At 41.9% G+C, this 17354-nt stretch overlaps 1 protein-coding gene across 4 annotated transcripts in view; it reads right to left on the reverse strand.

Annotated features, from left to right (window-relative positions):
* Positions 1 to 13553, reverse strand: part of LOC146817852 (amine sulfotransferase-like) — a 388273-nt gene extending 374720 nt beyond the window's left edge. The window contains exon 1 of one of the 4 annotated variants that reach the window (XR_014963025.1): positions 13341 to 13534. The gene's annotated coding sequence lies outside the window, so the exon portion shown is untranslated. Of the gene's footprint in view, positions 1 to 13340 lie in introns of all 4 variants that reach the window. The other 3 variants (XM_085611332.1, XM_085611333.1, XM_085611334.1) reach the window with 3 other exon arrangements.
* Between the last annotated feature and the right edge of the window lie 3801 nt (positions 13554 to 17354).

Here is a 17354-nt window from a genome sequence, read left to right on the forward strand (position 1 = left end):
ATGGCGTAAAGTAACTTAGCATTTAAAAAACCGTACAAATTCACTGAAAAAAACCATAGGTTTCACACACGTTATAGTTAGGAATTAGCATTTAAAAAACCTTGCCATTCACTGAAAAAACCATAGGTTTCACACATGTTATAGTTAGCGGAAATTTTACTGATAAAAAACCAATGAAATTCCCCCGTTATAGTTAGTGCAGGCAACTATAACTCACGCGACCGCAATCTTCTGCTGATGACATATGTGTCTTTATGAAAAAAAAATATTTGTAATATATGTATAGCTAAAAATTTATGGAAGAAGACATGGGCAAATAAATGTCTAAATACAGTATTAGCATCAGCAGAGGATTGCGGTCGCGTGAGTTATAGTTGCCTGCACTAACTATAACGGGGGAATTTCATTGATTTTTTATCAGTAAAATTTCCGCTAACTATAACATGTGTGAAACCTATGGTTTTTTCAGTGAATATATATATATATAAAACTATATATTCATATGCATATGGCATGGTGTGAGTTACAATAAAAATACGCAGTGCCAGTGTGTTTTTTCGTTGGAAGAAACGGAAGGGATCTTGTATTGATACATATACATATATTATTTTTTTTAGCTACCCCTACATATTTGTACCATGGCGATAATTATATTGTAAAGGTGCATTGATGTGGAGTTAAGAAAATCTCTACTACCCTCTGTGTACTTACCTTTTGATATTTGATCTCTCAGGGCCCGATTCACAGAACAAACTTAAGACAAAATCCTAAACTTAGTACCATTTTGGTATTCACAGAATGCACTTACTACTTCTGGTATTCACAGAATGAACTTACTACTTTTGCGATTCACAGAATAAACTTACTACTTTTGCTATTCACAGAATGGATTTAAGACTACTAACTTTACGTCCGCACTCGGGCCGGAAATTCCGGCCCGGAGGCGGGGCTTCCGGGCCGGAGGCGGAGCTTCCGGGCCGGAGGTGGGGATTCCGGCCAGTGGCGGAGATTTAAAATCTCCACCTCTGGGCCGGAAGCCCCGCCTCCGGGCCGGAAGCTCCGCCTCCGGGCCGGAAGCTCCGCCTCCAGGCCGGAATTTCCGGCCCGAGTGCAGACGTAAAGTTAGTAGTCTTAAATCCATTCTGTGAATAGCAAAAGTAGTAAGTTTATTCTGTGAATCGCAAAAAGTAGTAAATTCATTCTGTGAATACCAGAAGTAGTAAGTGCATTCTGTGAATACCAAAATGGTACTAAGTTTAGGATTTTGTCTTAAGTTTGTTCTGTGAATCGGGCCCTCAGTATTTTGTCCCTGATATTAGTGTGCCACAATATTCTTGTTCCCGATATTCAAGAGTACAATCATAGATGAAGTGAGAACTTGCATCTCAAAATTATAATTTTGCAAAGCCCCAGGAGCAAACAGGTTAACAGGGACATTTTATAAACCCGTCTGTCATATATGGCCCCATTTCAAACCCCATTACACCACTAAAGGAGTTGAGAAGCAAACAAAAGGTATGGGTGCCCTCCACTCATACATGCAATCAATAAAAAAAAATACCTGTTCCTGCTTCCGGCATCCTAATCTATAGGCACCTCCTATTTTTGCAGTAATCACCACTGTTCATTTTGATAACTAATAGCAGCTGGTATTTGAGCAGGATGGCAGCTGGTACAAGACCCTCATAGTAGGTATTTGGAAAAAGAGTTATGAATATGGAGCAATAACTGGGTGCAGGAGTAGGGGTATTACTTTTATTGACTGACCAATTCTAACCATGACTACACAACTTCATGACCAAATAGTATTTGGATAACCATATAACTGACTCCATAAATAAGTAAATCTTTTATCATGACTATTTATCTACAATTACTTCACTAGTGAATTACAAAAATCAAAAACAAATTAATTAATGTAAAGTACAACACTTGAAAGCCAGAGTTTATTAAATGCATTGTTAATCTACATATAGTACCTTCCTTATGCATATTTATAACTTCCATGTACTTATGTATCTATATATTTATTACTTTTCTTTGATTCAGCATATCCAATGCACTACAATATTTCTCACCCTATACCGCTCTCAATATATCCACTATCTCAATTCTCTGACTCATCTCAAACCTCATTCTACTACTCTTACCAATGCATTGCCCTATTTCGCACCTTATACCTCTATCAATATATTCTCTACCTCCACTCTCTCATTCAACCCATACCAATACTATGACCCCCAAAATAACCCTTTCTAGACTTTTCCCTACTCTACCCCTCCTTGCATCATCTTATATCTCTTTACTATTCAGATCTTCCAAACAAGTCTTTCTAAGCCCTTCCCTCTGACTCTTCCCCCTCCACCTCCTTTTTTTCATATTATAAGCCGCCGCCTACTGCTATGAGCTCCACTATCGTTTTCAATCGAAATAACAAACTAATATGTCCACCACTCAAATAATTTCATATTTCACTATACTAATTCACCACTAATACCTTATGGGTTTCAGAGTAGCGTGCTACTTGCCAAAAAAGCACTTTGATGCCTCGTATGGGGTAGTAAGCACTATATAAATGCAATTACAATACAATACTTTGAGTTTTATCCAACCAGCCACTACAAAACAGGTTACAAAAAAACAACTTTCTCAAATACATAGAGAGATGCAAGTAGCAAAAGAAAGGGGTGAATTTATCAAGGACATTCAGTCACATGATCTTCTTCCCAACAAATGCACTATTTGATGGAGATGCTGCACCAAACCAGTGAAGCACAAACTCGTACAAGAGCTAAGAAAAAAACCTTTCACATGAAGAATTTCAATTTGAAAAGGTGTCCTCATTGAAAACTGCTGTTGTTGTGGACTATATGTCACAATTGTAAATAGTCAAGATTTAACCCATGCTTAACTGCAGAGAGGTTGTTCAGACTGTTCTACAGATATCAAAGTCAGTGTGCACCTTTCAAGAACTGCACATTTTCTTTGACAGGTATCTTGAATGTGAGTGAATCAGATGAATGTCTACAAGTGGAACAATTGACTTTGCCTGCATCAAAAATGTGACACCTATCCCTATGTAACTTGGTAATTTCTGGTATTCAATATCGAACAAGATGAACTTGGAGATGTTAACTCAATTTCCAATTATTGCAAGTGGAATGATTGTCAAAGAGGAGTCAGTGCCTACAGAGATATATTCAAAAGGAACGGGCCTTATTGCTGAAGAACTTAAAAGCGAATTGGAGGAAGATGTCCTTTGTTTTGTGCCACATGTTGAGTGGGCTGTTTGAAATGTTTCCAATTGAGTCTTTATACCATCAAATGACATAGATGTTATTATTGTGCTACTTAGATTTGTTGCGCAATGTTCATAAGTCAATGATTTTCAGAGTTATGGATACGTTTTGGAACAGGCGAGAAAAGACACTTAATTTCACTTTCTATTCTGTACAAGAAACTTGACCCAGTGATACCCAGTGTTCTTATCATGGCAGATATTTCTATGGGTGAGGACAATAGGAGCAAAATTGGAAGAAAGCTTGGAGCTTTACTTGCTGAACCTGTGAACTTTCTGAAAGGATTTGCTGAAACAGAAGAAAATTTTGACTTTAAAGATATCAAAAAATTGCTGGTGGTTTTGTGGAATATGAGTTCTGACTGTCACACATTTGAAAATCATCTGTACAGCGAGTTCATAAGATCAGTCCCGCTAAGTAGTCTTCAACAGATGTCATATTCTGTGTGTGGATACATTAAAAGAGCGTTCTAGTTGATCAGAAGATGTGTAAATATTTTGGATGATGCATACGTAGAGAAAGATTAGTGTGAATTTGGTAGGAAAGATATTGATGGGGTGCTAAAACCAATGAAATTTCTAAAGTCTCTATCCATAGAACCTACATGTACATGTCCTTGCAAAACCTGTGTTACAAAAGGATGTCCCTGTCGATATGTTCTTCTCAAATGTCCAACATTCTGCAATTGTACCACGAGTGATCGTCGCAACAAATAAATAAAGTGAACTATGAAAATGTGTCTAAAATAGGAGCAATAAACTTTCTTCTTTTACATTCAGATCATAAACATTGTTTGGTGTGTTCCTTGAAGGATTACAAAACATTATTCTTTATTTTATTTCTATATATACCTTCTTCCTCTAATATAGCTGTCATTTTGTAAAATGGCAGAAGGGTTGCTCTTAGGAGTTATTTTCTTTTTTTATCAGACTACTTATCCCCCAAAAGCTATGTTTTGACACAAAAATGAAGCATGTAGGTCTAATGGATCCTGAAACACATCCGCCATTTTTAAAAATTTCGCCTAGAAAATGTTGTGTAGAAATATTCAACCCAGATCAGCAATGTCTACCCCAGTTAAATCTAATCTAATGATCCATATACACAAATCAAAAATGAAAATCACTGGACAACAATTTATTTATGAAGGTATATCAGGGGGCCAGGATTAGAATGAAAAGTGGTAATTCAAAGGCAGGCACTAATCAAATACTGGCTGAGATTTACACATTTCTCATGGCATATCCCCATTTCAGTGCAACCCCAAGCCAAGGAAGATGGGACTTAGGGTTTGGTAGATCCTTGTCAGATACAGAGTAGAAAAAGATCTGTTAGGGAGCATGGATGAGTACAATAGCTCATTCAAAAGACGGACATTAAATAAGATAGCCACATTAATACATGCTTGGGGCACCTCCTTGTGAAGGGAGTCTTGAAGGAAATTTGGGAGCTCCCTTCGTATGGCAATTCCATAAACTCAAAAGGTTTTGGGAGAAAGTTTTGCATGACATCAATTTAATGTTCAATTACACAATCATCTGACTCCCAACGTATGGGGGCATATGTTCAAGGAGTTAACACCGTATTAGCAGCACTTTTCCAACAATTTTGCAGTGAGATTTTTATCGCCTTATGTACAAGCTGCTGCTAACCTCTGCTAGCTGCAGTTTTTTCCGGCAAAAAAGTCCATTATAAAGATCGCCACTTCTGTTAGCGATAATGACATGCAAGGGAGGCATTTCAGTGTAAAAACGAGGGTATGAGGAAAACGTGAAAAAACATAAATGAAATTACCATAGCATACAAGTAATGGTCCTCAAAACATTTCACTGTACAATCCAGTCTTTAAAGTTATAGAAAGCAGCTACATTCTAAACGTTCATTTAACGCTTTTGGATACAAGTAATTCAATTTGCTTATCCAATAAAGTTCACGTTGTAGAAGAAATGTTTTATTGTCTCTTCCTTCCTTCTCCTGTATCTGTTCTAGCACCATGTATCTTAGCTGACTGATGTTATGATTCATGCCTGAAAAATGTACTGCTACTATTGATTTTTGATTTTTGGTCTGTATATTACTTTTGTGTTCTGTGATGCGTGTTTTAATTTTGCGCTCAGTTTTTCCTACATTAGGCAATCCACAAGGACACTTTAGAAGGTACTCAACATTGTTCGTGTCACAGGTGGCTGTGACTCAATTTAATCGGGTGCATAATGGTGGTGCCCTTTATGATGTTATTACAGTTTCCACAGTTATGGCACGGAACTGTTCCTCTATAGTTCTGTTCGAATTTGCTTAATTTCTTGTTGAGTAATTGCTTCAGATTGTTATTGCGTTGGTATGCAAATATGGGAAATTGTTGGAATATTCCCCTGAAGTCAGACTCAGCTTGAACCAAAGGCCAGTACTTTCGAATGATTTGTTTGATTTTGGTACTTTTTGTGGAGAATGTTGATACAAAAACCATTCTCTCTTCCTTAGTAGCACTTTCAACTTGGGGTTTTAACAATTGTGCCCTGTTCTTCAACTTAACTCTATCAACTGCTTCCTGTAAAATGGGTGCTGGATTTGCTCTTTGTTTACATTTTTGTAAGATGTTGATACTGTTGTTACTGTATATTTCCTCAGAAGAAGAAATCTGTTTCACCCGAAGCAATTGCGAATAAGGAAGGGGTTTTTTGAGCGATTTTTTATGAAAACTGGAAAAATGAAAAAAATTATTGCGATCTGTGGGCTTGGTAAACACAGAGGTGATCAATTTCTTATCCTGCAGCATGATCTCAACATCCAAAAATGAGATTCTTTCTGTGCTGATGTTGTGTGTAAAGTGGATTCTTTCATCAATGGTGTTCATGTGGGTTATAGCTTGTACTAGATCAGATTGTGGTACTTTCCAAATTAAGAAAATGTCGTATATATACATATAAAAGGTAATCACATTTTCGTGCCAGATTTTCTGAGATACGATGTGGTCAAGCTCAATCCGGTGCATGAAAAGGTTCGCATACGCAGGAGCTGGACAGTTTCCCATGGACGTCCCTGATAGTTGAGCGGAGTACCCTTCATTCCATGTAAAATAGCTGTGATACAGCGTGAAATGCTTTAGTTCTAACAGGAATATTTTAAGGTCTTCTTTCTTGTCACTGTCAATGCGAAAAGATTCAATAGCCAGTAGCCCCAAATCATGGGGGATGGAGGTGTACAACGACTTCACATTGATGGTACGTAATATGGGTTGAATGTGATCCTCGATCTCTATTTATTGATTTTGATGAGAAAATCAGTGGTGTCTCTTAAATATGTTGACATGTTCTGAACACAAGGTTGAAGATGTCGATCAATGTATTTTCCTATAGGTTCATTTATAGAATTTCTGGTGCTGACAATGGGTCTAAATGGTGGTTTCTCCAAACATTTATGAATTTTGGGAATCATGTATAGATAAGGTGTACTTGGGTTGTCGTTTATCAGAAATCTTTTATCCTGTTCATTTATGGTTCCCATATTCAATGCTGTGTCAATGATGGTGGTCAACACTTTACTGAATTCTCTAGTTAGGATTGAAATTAATTTCATATAGAGGTTGTTGTCCGTCACATGTGCTTCCACACTTTGAAGATAAAATTTAGTGTCTAATATGACTAAAGCTCCACCTTTGTCCACTTTGCAGCAGATAATTTCTTTGTTAGAAGCTAATTGTGCGATGATGTTGTGCTCCTAAACCGTCAAATTGGATCTCCTCCATTCCTTAACTTTGAATAAATCATGTTACTCCCTTTCTACAACATTTTCAAATGAATCGAAAACTTTGTGACTTAGCAGCGCCATGAAAGTGCTTTTAGATTTCAGGTCAAGTAGGGTTCATTTCTCTTTGCTTGGTTTGGGTTCGAATTATGTTTCTGAAAAAATGTTTCAACCGTAATGTTCTCATGAATTTAAACAAACAAAATTAAGTTTCCAATTTGTTTGAATTATAAGTAGGGACGAAAGACATGTCTTTTTGAAAGGTTTGAACTTGAAAAGGAGATAACTCTTTCTTGGAAATATTAATCACTAAGTTGTCTGACTCCTGGTGGATTTCGCTATTGGCATATCTTTTTCCTTTGAGCTTTGCCCTCTTGGTTCGGCGAGTATTTTTTGACCTCTTCCTAAAAAAGGTACTGATTGAGCGTTTGCTGCACTTGAGCTGGTTGGTCTGCTATCTTTATCAAATTGTGTGTTGGTGTTTCTAGGGGGTGCTCCTCTCTATTGTGACTCGTCTGATGATGATGTCTCTCCCTCTGTGGACCTGTTGGTGAATAGCCTTTGCTGTCTACGGGAGGCATAAACCGCAGCCCAACTGTAAACTTCTCCCAATTTATAGTCCACTGTGTCTCTCTTGAATTATCATAATTTTCTTTCATTCATTTCTTTTGTGTATTTGTCCAATTTATTATTTATGTCTACTAGTGTTTTTGTCCATTCATCAAGGGTCATTTTTTCACTTATTTCTTGCTTAAATTGTGTTACCTCTTTGTTAAGTTCCTCTAATAATTCAGACAATTCTTCCACTGTAAGGAGGATTAAATCGAGTGAGCCCTTGTTTAAAATAGCGTACCAACATTCGGTGAATCGTGCATTGTTTTTGCATAACGTAGACTTTAATGGTATACGTAGACCCCTTGGTACCCTTTGTACTTTGTGGTATCGTATTAGCGTGCTGGCATGGAGTCGTTGGTTTATTTCTCGTTTCGCTGAGAATAATAGTTGTCTGATGCTAGACTGAACAGATGCAGTGCTTGAGGCAATACAGTCAGGTTCTTGGATTAAAGAATACATTCTATGTGTTTCTTCCAACGAAAAACCAAATGTGTCTGCTCTACTTCCAGTTAAATTAGCAATCCCTTCATATGACATTTTTTAATCCGATGGGGTGCAGACCGATTTGGTCAGTGGACAAAGTGATTAAATGGTATATAGGTTGCGATCGCACTCCCTCTTATTCAAACTAATGTTTTTGAAGGTATACCTTTAAACCTTTCTTGGGTGCTGGTGAGTATCACCTCCTGATCCGTGAGGTATAATGAATCAACTTATGCAAAGCGTCCTTCAACAGGGAAAGAACGGACTCATATAGCACTCCTTATGACATTGTGTCACTTCAAAAAATTGTGATACACTTCAGTGATTTTCACTCTGATTTATTCATTATGTATATTCAACGTTTTATATAATCAACTTCATTTTATATATATATATGATTCTTCTCATATATGCATGACTGTAGCAATGGTCATCTTGCTTTACAGGTATCCCAATGCATTTCAGGCTCTGCCCTTCATCAGGGGATAATTCCTACAAGGAATGTAACACACACATTCATTTACAATAATCCAAGAACTGATGAATACCTAAGTCAATACTATTCAAGCTATGCAGAAAGAAATGAGTGTGCAATCGTGAACATAAAACAGAAAAGTGAAAACGAGTGGCATGAACTGGGCCGCCTGTTTAACCAAATAGAAATCATGCCGACAATTAGTGAGTGGTCTGACCACAGTTATACCCTCAAAAGCCAACATTACGTATCGTGATGCTGAAATTCACAAAGAGTGCGTTTAGAAAGTGCTCGTGGTTATAGAACCAAGTAGAAATGTGCACGCCCTCTAGTGCGTGCGAAAACTCAACGTTGTGGTGTAATCAAAGCCTAGTTACATGACCCCCAGCATTGAATGAATTGTTGACAGACCTATCATAGAAATGCATAACAATGTTTCAAGTAAACATATGTGACTCAGCATAAAATTGTCTCTCTTTTGTCTTATGGTTTCAACCTTATAACTAATTAAATGTATGGTGTATGATTAGTACTTTAAATCCAAAGCAATTGCTCTCACCCTACAAAACCAATTGTAGTTTCCAACCCGCAAAGGAAACAAGGCCCGATAACATCAGGAAGTTATCATCATGTGATGATTGTTCCTCTTCTTGCACTGCTTGGAAGCAGTGGGGCAATGCTCTTCCACCATAGCGGATGAGCCAACACTGGGGGTGCGTCATCTACAGGTGCTAGGCCAGGGCAACTCGACCCCCGGGCCTCCTCCGCTTCGTGTCCCACCTTCTCCTTACCTGGACATTGACACCGTGGTGCAATCCGCTAAACTGACACAGCCAGCAGGAGCCTCAGCCAGGTGGGATTTCACAAGCAGCTGTCGCCGCCAAGTCCGCTGGTGAACCTCGCGATGCAGTTGATGCAGCAGGGCCCCCTTAGGCGTGAACTTGCAGCGCGGCGACAACACAAGTTTGGCGCAGCTCAGGAGCCTCACCCTCCACAGTGTCCGGCCAGCGCAACCTCATCCGGCCTGTGATGCAGAGAGGTGCCACCCACTGTTGGTAATCCTCTCTGTGTACCCCTGTGTAGTGGTGGATCGTAGTATGCGATGCAGACCTCCCTACGTTGGTGTGCAGGAGCGCCTCTACCATTCACAGCTCCAAGAGGAGCAAGGCGTCACAGGTCACCAACGTGTCTCCATGCGACCGGCCAGACTTCACCACCAGGTATGGGCTATTGCCACGCCTCAATGTCTACTGCCAGGGCTCATTAACTCCACAGATCCTCCACATCCCGCTCCAGGCTCCAGACGCATGTCCAGTGATGCATCAAGGCTCCAGACGCAGGTCCAGCAAGGCATCCAGGCTCCAGACGCATTCCAGTGATGCATCCAGGCTCGAGACGCAGGTCCAGCGAGGCATCCAGGATCCAGGCGCAGGTCCAGTGAAGCATCCAGGCTCCAGACGCAGGTCCAGCGAGGCATCCAGGCTCCAGGCGCAGGTCCAGTGAGGCATCCAGGTTCTTATCCTGGTCAACTTGGATATTGAGTGGCTTGAGGGGGATGTTGATGTGTTCTGCACTTGTCCCTGGCTGCTCCATTCTGCATTTCATTGTTTTTTTTTGCCTATTTTCTATTGGAGGTCGACTACTTTTCCATTAGAGGCAAAAAAACCTCAAGTTGGGCTGACTATCGTTGGTTTTCGCCCGCTAACCCTGGAATTCCTATCGCCATCACGCTAATGTTAACGGCAGTTTTTACCGCTGATTCCTGAAGCTATCGCCATGTAGCGACGTCTTGTACATGCGTCACTAACAAGGCGATAGTTTTCAGCGGTACACAGCAGTAGGAAAAGTAGCGTTAGCGGTAGTTTTCTCCAGTCCTTGTACATATGCCCTTGATATTTTAGACATTGTTGACAAACTCATGTATCCAATGAGAACCCGACGGAGATGCCTAATTAACCTATTGTTAGGTGTGCGCCAAAACAGGTACTGGGATGACATACACAGTCCAAAGGTCTTGCATATATCGGATATGGGAGCTGATAGGGATGGAGCATGGCACTTGATGGGAAAGGCAAGCTGTTTGGAACGCTGTCAATTCCATGCTTGTCACTCAGGTGACTGAGTTTAAGAATATAACCTGTCCCGGGTTCCTTAGAGTGTTACTCATTACAGCATCCCCTTGCTTTGAACCTGAAGGACTTCTGATGGAACAAAATGGAATATATTACTGATTACACTTGTTCATTACCCTTTGGACCTTTTCTTAGGTAATGGAATTCATTAAAATTTCAATTGAGTGATCTAAGGCAGGGGTTGGGCTTTGGTTAGGGAGTCGGGAGAGAAGTTAGTTTCCTTCTTTACCGTTTAAGGTATTATTCCTAACATTGAGGCAAGAGGCGCTTAACAAGAGCCCTATTCACACCTAACTCAGGGAGTGACTCGGAGCCTAGGTTGCTCCCCACAGCCGGTACTTGCAGGCTGGTGAATGTGCATTCACTTAAACCAATAAAAAACGAATTGGTCCATAAAGTTTCAGTTTCAGCTCACAAACGTCTGGAAGGAAAACTTCAAATTACAATGGTTTCGTCTGAACCTCCTTGGTGCCAGAGAACTTTATAGCCATGTGGGTAGTTCCAATGTGAATAAGTATTTCATTGTGCACATTAATAAAGCTGGTTTAGGGAGTTATCATTATTAGTTCCTTAGCCCTATGCCTCAACGTTTGGTGTAAACTGTGTTCTGTCTGAGCTTACACGGTCTTTAATCCACGCATTAGCTCTTCTCTCAGTCTCTAAAATCTGTACAGCTGCTGTCACTGGTCTGGGAGCTCTCTGCAACCTTTCATTGTTCCACCCGGTCCTTTCCTTCTAAATTTCCACTCATAATAGGAAAGAACTGAATGAAGCAGGCGAGGGCGGTGGACATTGGAAGTGGTGGCTGGTGGGGCATTAATACCTGCATTGGACTGCACAGGTTGGGCACGTCTGACTCCCTTTGAGTGGGTTCCAGGGGCAGAGAGTGAGACTGGCTATATACAAAATATAAAGCGTTTAGATTAATGTCCAATTACAATTGCTTTCATTTTTCTATCTTGTCGCTTCCGAATAATCTGAGTGTTTGGTATAACATGCAATGAACGCCTGAAGTGATACGATTAAATACGTCAGATGTACAATAAGTGCACTCAATAGCGGGAGGGGGGGGGGGGGGGATAAGAGAATATCTACATGTAATAAATGAATTTACATTCTACCATTTAGAAAGGTTAATGTCTAACCTTAAAAGGAGCACGTAAATGTCAAACGTTAAGGCAGTAGAAGCAATCGCACACAATGGGATTTATCAGCCTTTAACATTGTGTGATCCTCCCTCACAATATTTTCAGACAAAGTATTGTAAAACATGAAATAAGAAACACATGCTGCTTTAATTTATGAATTTACAAAATATCAAAATTAAGACTCAAGCATATCTGAGAAATGTGTATGTTGTTTGCACCCCTTGAAAGGAGTTTAAAAACAACCAAATGTGAGTGCACATGTGTTTTACAGTATGTGTTCAAAATATAAAACCGTTCCAGTGCCGTGGCCAAACAGTCTCAGGCGCACAAAAGTGAAATGCAATATATTCATCGTTATAAATATATGACCCCTCTTAATTGAACCGCACCAGTATCGATGACAATTTTGAACCAACATTTCCAGATTCCACGGATTGCATCCATGCTGATGAAACTGCTCACTGACATTTGTATCGATGAATGGACTGATTGACAGGGACAAATATGTTTTTACACTTATGTGTTGTGCAAATGCTGGCGGAATGTAGGCAATCCAGCCAATACTATGCAAATCTCTACATGCATCTTGCTTTTCTTACAGCAACGCTTCATCAAACACTACGGGGCAGATTTATAACGGACTTGCGCCACTTTTACGCCGCCGTTGCGTCACTTTTGTGATGCAGCGGCGGCGTAAACCCTGCGCCATGTTGCGCCCCATTTACAACGTGATGCATCTAGGGAGATGCGTGACGTTGTAAAGCTTGCGCCACATGTGGGCGTACCTGCACAGGGTGAGGCGTTCCGGCGCAGGAACGCCTCCGAAAAGTAGCTGAGTGAAATCTACAAGATTTCACTCAGTCACTTTTCCGGCCATGCTGCGGCAAAACCCTGCGCCTGCTTGAAGCAGGCGTAAGGATTGACGCAGCATTGTAACGATAGGGCACCCCCGAGCCTTGCTGGAGCTGCGTCGCGCTTGCGACGCAACTCCAGCAATGCGCCAACCTTCCGCCATCAGATGCGTCACGCATCTGTTTATCCTTGCGCCACGATGCGCTGCATTGTAAATGCGGCGCATCTATTGTGGCGCAAGGGTAAACTTTCGTGACGCATCTTCCGTGGCGCATCCATGCTGATTTGCAGGGATGCGCCAGGGAACATAAATCTGCCCCAAAATGTTTATTTTTATATGGTGACGTTATAGTACAGTGTAGCTCATTAAACTATAGCAAAATGTGCCAATATGCGCAATCTAATCAATTGTACTGAGCAGTAGATAAAGAAACTGGGCATAGGCTAGAATAACTGAGGAAAAAAAGTCAAGTTACTTCAAAATCTATTAAACCGAGTTCCCAGTCATCGCTAGCATTTCCGCTGTATTTCCTGGGCATAGATAAACGCATGCAACATCACTTCAACATTAGCGAAAACAGGATGACAATACCTTATTCCTGCAGGCTCGCTCTTTATCTTGTTTTCTCTGCAGCCTCGAAAAACGGAGCTGTTAGTTATGGTCTCGCGAGTGAAAGCAGCGCTGGGCGTTGAATACCGACCCTAAATAACCTGCTTGTCACGCACATTTTTTATGAGCCAGCATGACTTCAGGGAGCCATTCTTCCCAAGAAGGTTTCCAAACATATCGAATCCAAGACTGTGTAATATTTAACCAGACGTAATTTCCATTTCACCAGATGATACTGTGTTTTGTGAAACTGCAATGTGGAAATTACAGCCGGGCAAAGTGCAGTAGGCACAACTGTATGGTTTCCTTAAATGACCGCTCAGTTACAGCATGAAGAAGAGATGGGTCACAGTCCGGTATGTGTAGGACGCTGTATTTCAAGTAGGTGAAGAGGCCCACGCGCCCACCAGGAGCAGTGTATTTTCACAGTTCAGCCTCTTCGTGGAGACCAGCGTGACACAGATGTACACAACGGCGAGGGACGCTCTACCTACAAGATATGGCACCAAAGACTTAAATGGCAAGCAGAATTTCCAGCTCACTTGTACCCGAAATACTCTTGTGTCTTGCATTGATCTTTTGTGTAAATTATGATTCTGAAGCCACGCGTTAGTCAGATATTTCCTGCCTGTGGAGTTGGATAGGAAACCAACACTGCCTTGTTCTATTCATCAAACTACATCGGATTTTGTAATAAACAAAAATCTTATATTTTTGTAAAGTTTAAGGACCGGATACTTGGCAGCAGATTTACAAACCCCTTGCGTGACTTTTGCGCTGCAGTTGCATCGCTTTTGTGATGCAGCCGCGGCGTAAATGTTGCGGCCCATTTACAACGTGACGCATCTAGGAAGATGAATCACGTTGTAAAGCCCTGCGTCACGTTATACCTGTGTTAGGTATAATGTATGCAGCATGGGCGTTCCCATGCAAAAAGCCATGTAGAACTGACGCAGTGAAATCTACAAGATTTCACTGCGTCACTCTACGCCTTCACTGCTTCAAAATCTGCTTCAAAATCCCTACGCCTGCTCAGAGCAGGCGTAAGGAATGATGCAGGGCTTTTTGAATGGGATTCACCCATCTATTGTAGTGCATTGCTGGAGCTGTGTCACTTTCATGAGCAACTCCAGCAATGCATCTCTTTTGCGCCTACACATGCGTCAGAATTTCTGACACATCTGTTAATCTTTGCGCCATGGAGCACTGTATTGTAAATGCAGAACATCCATAGAGGTGCAAGGACATTCGGCGCTGATGCAAGGAAACTGATGCATCTATGCAGATGCGTCAGTTCCTTCTAAATCCGCCCCTATAATTATTAAGTGCCATTTGTGTGTTATCTGAGTCTTTAGCCCTACATCAGTCCTCAGGAGTAAGACTTGCGAGCTCACTCTTGTTACCTCCAGAACGTTAAAGACAAAAGAGGTCGTTGTTAGTGTTCCATGGTTAGGTTTGCAAAACTCATTATCGTTAGGCACCCGTTATATGCTATATTAGGTTAGCAGTGTGCGGCTAAATAGAAGCCATTCGTATTCACTGTGTGCAACCCGCTGAGTTATCCATGTAATGTGCAAGCTTCAGTTAGCGAATGTGACTCCATTTTGTATTTCGTAATCTCTCTCTAGCTGTGTCTGAACTAGGCCTCATGACTCGTATTGCTTGCCTCAGAAGAACCTCGTGTTCAGTGATTATTTTCCTCAGTTGTTCAAGGTTGGATCCTGTCTCACTAATGAATAGGCAATTCTGCCCTTGCTTACCTATCCTTTTGTGCAACTCTGCTCCCACGTTAGGAGACGCCGAGCTCCAGCGCGGCAACCTTGAGCCCGCGATAACATGTACCCATCTAGCAGGTGGTAGCTCATCTCCGTATGACACTTTTGTTCATGTTCGGCCTGAGCCCGTAACTTTCCACTGTGGGTGTGGTTGGGGGTTCTTGGAGAAATGATTATGCATTGCAGACTGTTGGGGGGTCAGTCCCTCGGCAGACATCTTAGGGTGCAGGTCAGATTGGACTCCTCTGCAGAGTATTACTAATAAAACATTGGTTTGTATTCTCTACTGTCTACCAAACTCTTTGTTTGGAATGCGATTAGGTGGTTGTAGATACCCCGGGGGGCCCCTAAGGACCTCTTCCTTCAGTTGGAGCCCAACGTGCGGCCTTTCCATCAGGTGTCTCATCATCCCCCGTAATCGGGTGGGCAGAGGGACGGGGTTGTGTCTGGTCGGATGGGCGGATCAGGGTATCCTACTTGATAGAGTTTTGCACTCGCAGCTGCCCGCCTGTCTGATCAGGTGGCTCCTTGTCTAGCGGACGCCCGGGCTGGGGTCCTGAGAAGGTGGAACCCTTGGATTTGACCGCTTGGTCCAAAGAGTCAGCAGTGGAGAATAATCTTGCTCGACCTGAGTGCACCAGGTGAGTGATTTGATTCTTGGAAGAATGTAGCGCCATGGGTAACTGGCACTAGACTATGGGCAGTGTCTTGGTACAGTTGACGGACTGTCTTGGTTTGGATCTGGTGGGTTTGCGGACCCTTGAAAAGGCACAGTGTGTTTGCGAACACTCTGCAAGGCCAACTGGCAATTTGGCATCTTCTTAAAAAGGCCTGGTGCTAGAGCCTGTGTTCTTGTCTCGGTAAAGTCCTTGGACTGCCTTGTCTTGGTGCAGTCTGTGGACCGGAGGGTGCGGTTCTTGGACTGTTTTGGTTTGGCTTTGGCTCATTTTGCGGGCTGGCGTTATAGTTGTCCGTTAGGAATGTTGCATGTGTCTTATATTAAGATGCTTTGTCGAAGTAAGTTAGGGTGCTTTGGATGTCGGTGTTGTTCTACTGAGGCTCGATTAGAAGAGAGGCAGCCTGGGCCTCCAGAGGGTACCCTAAATTTTGATGTATACGTCAAGCCCGGCATTGGCCCTATTATGTTTAGCACATTGTGGAATAAATATACGAGGGACAATGCTGATTTACAGTGGCCGCTTACTGGCACATTTGATGAACAGAAGGTGAATTACTTGCAGGACAAATTGTTTGCAAAGAGGAGCAGGCAGTCGATGTTCGATTCTCTACGGGTATGGCAGAAGGAAGCCAAGCAGCGATGAATAAGGGCAAAGAAGCAAGCTAGGAGGGGGCAGACACAAACAATAATGGAGAAAGCAATGGCTTATGATAGGGAACAGATCAAGAAAGGTATAGAGTGCGCAGATAGGAAGTTTTGATTACAAAGCGATAAGTGTTATGTTGCTAGAGAGGAAGGTGATGATCTCATTGAGGAGTTGTTAGACTCTCGGTCCCCAACCCCATATGCACCTGAACAGATATATCCTACAGTTCCAACGTCTCAGGCGTCTCCATCTTCAGCTTCTGGATCCGCTATTCCTAGTTATACTGTTTCTAGCCCAAATGCTTCAGCCCCGACCCTGCCTGCTTCTTCTACACTTTCGTCAGGCACAGGGGTGGGAGCCGTTAGCTCTCCTCTTTAATCTCTCGGCTCTGCATCTGTGGTTACACCTTCTCTTACTCCTGCAACACAGTCTTTGTTTTCGATGGTACCTGTTTCCTCATCTGCTCTTTCCTCTCCGAGTGTGTTACCTCAGACTCTTCAAACTGCCGAGACGCCTTTGCGTGGAATGTATGAAGTGAATTGGGCAGCAGCACGTGACCGCATGGAGAGAGTGTTGATGCACTCTGCTGTGGGTCCTGAGGAAAAGAAGATGGTGGCTGACCAGGCTGCACAATGGGCCCGGAATCCAGTACATAGTGTGGAAGATGTGTGGAATGTTATGAAAGATTATGAGCCGGTTATACAGCAACATGCTCTTGAGCATATGTCGGCTATGTTGATAGGATTGTGGGAACAATGTTTCAAGGGTATTGCACCTCAGATTATCTACGACATTCGGGACAGGGTATATATGACAGATATGGCCCCTAATAAGGTTATCAGTAATGTGACGACATTACTGGGTTATCGAGGAAGATTGCTTCAAAAGGTCCCGCC

This window comes from Triturus cristatus, chromosome 6 (assembly GCF_964204655.1).
Source record: "Triturus cristatus chromosome 6, aTriCri1.1, whole genome shotgun sequence".
Classification (NCBI taxonomy): Eukaryota; Metazoa; Chordata; class Amphibia; order Caudata; family Salamandridae; genus Triturus; species Triturus cristatus.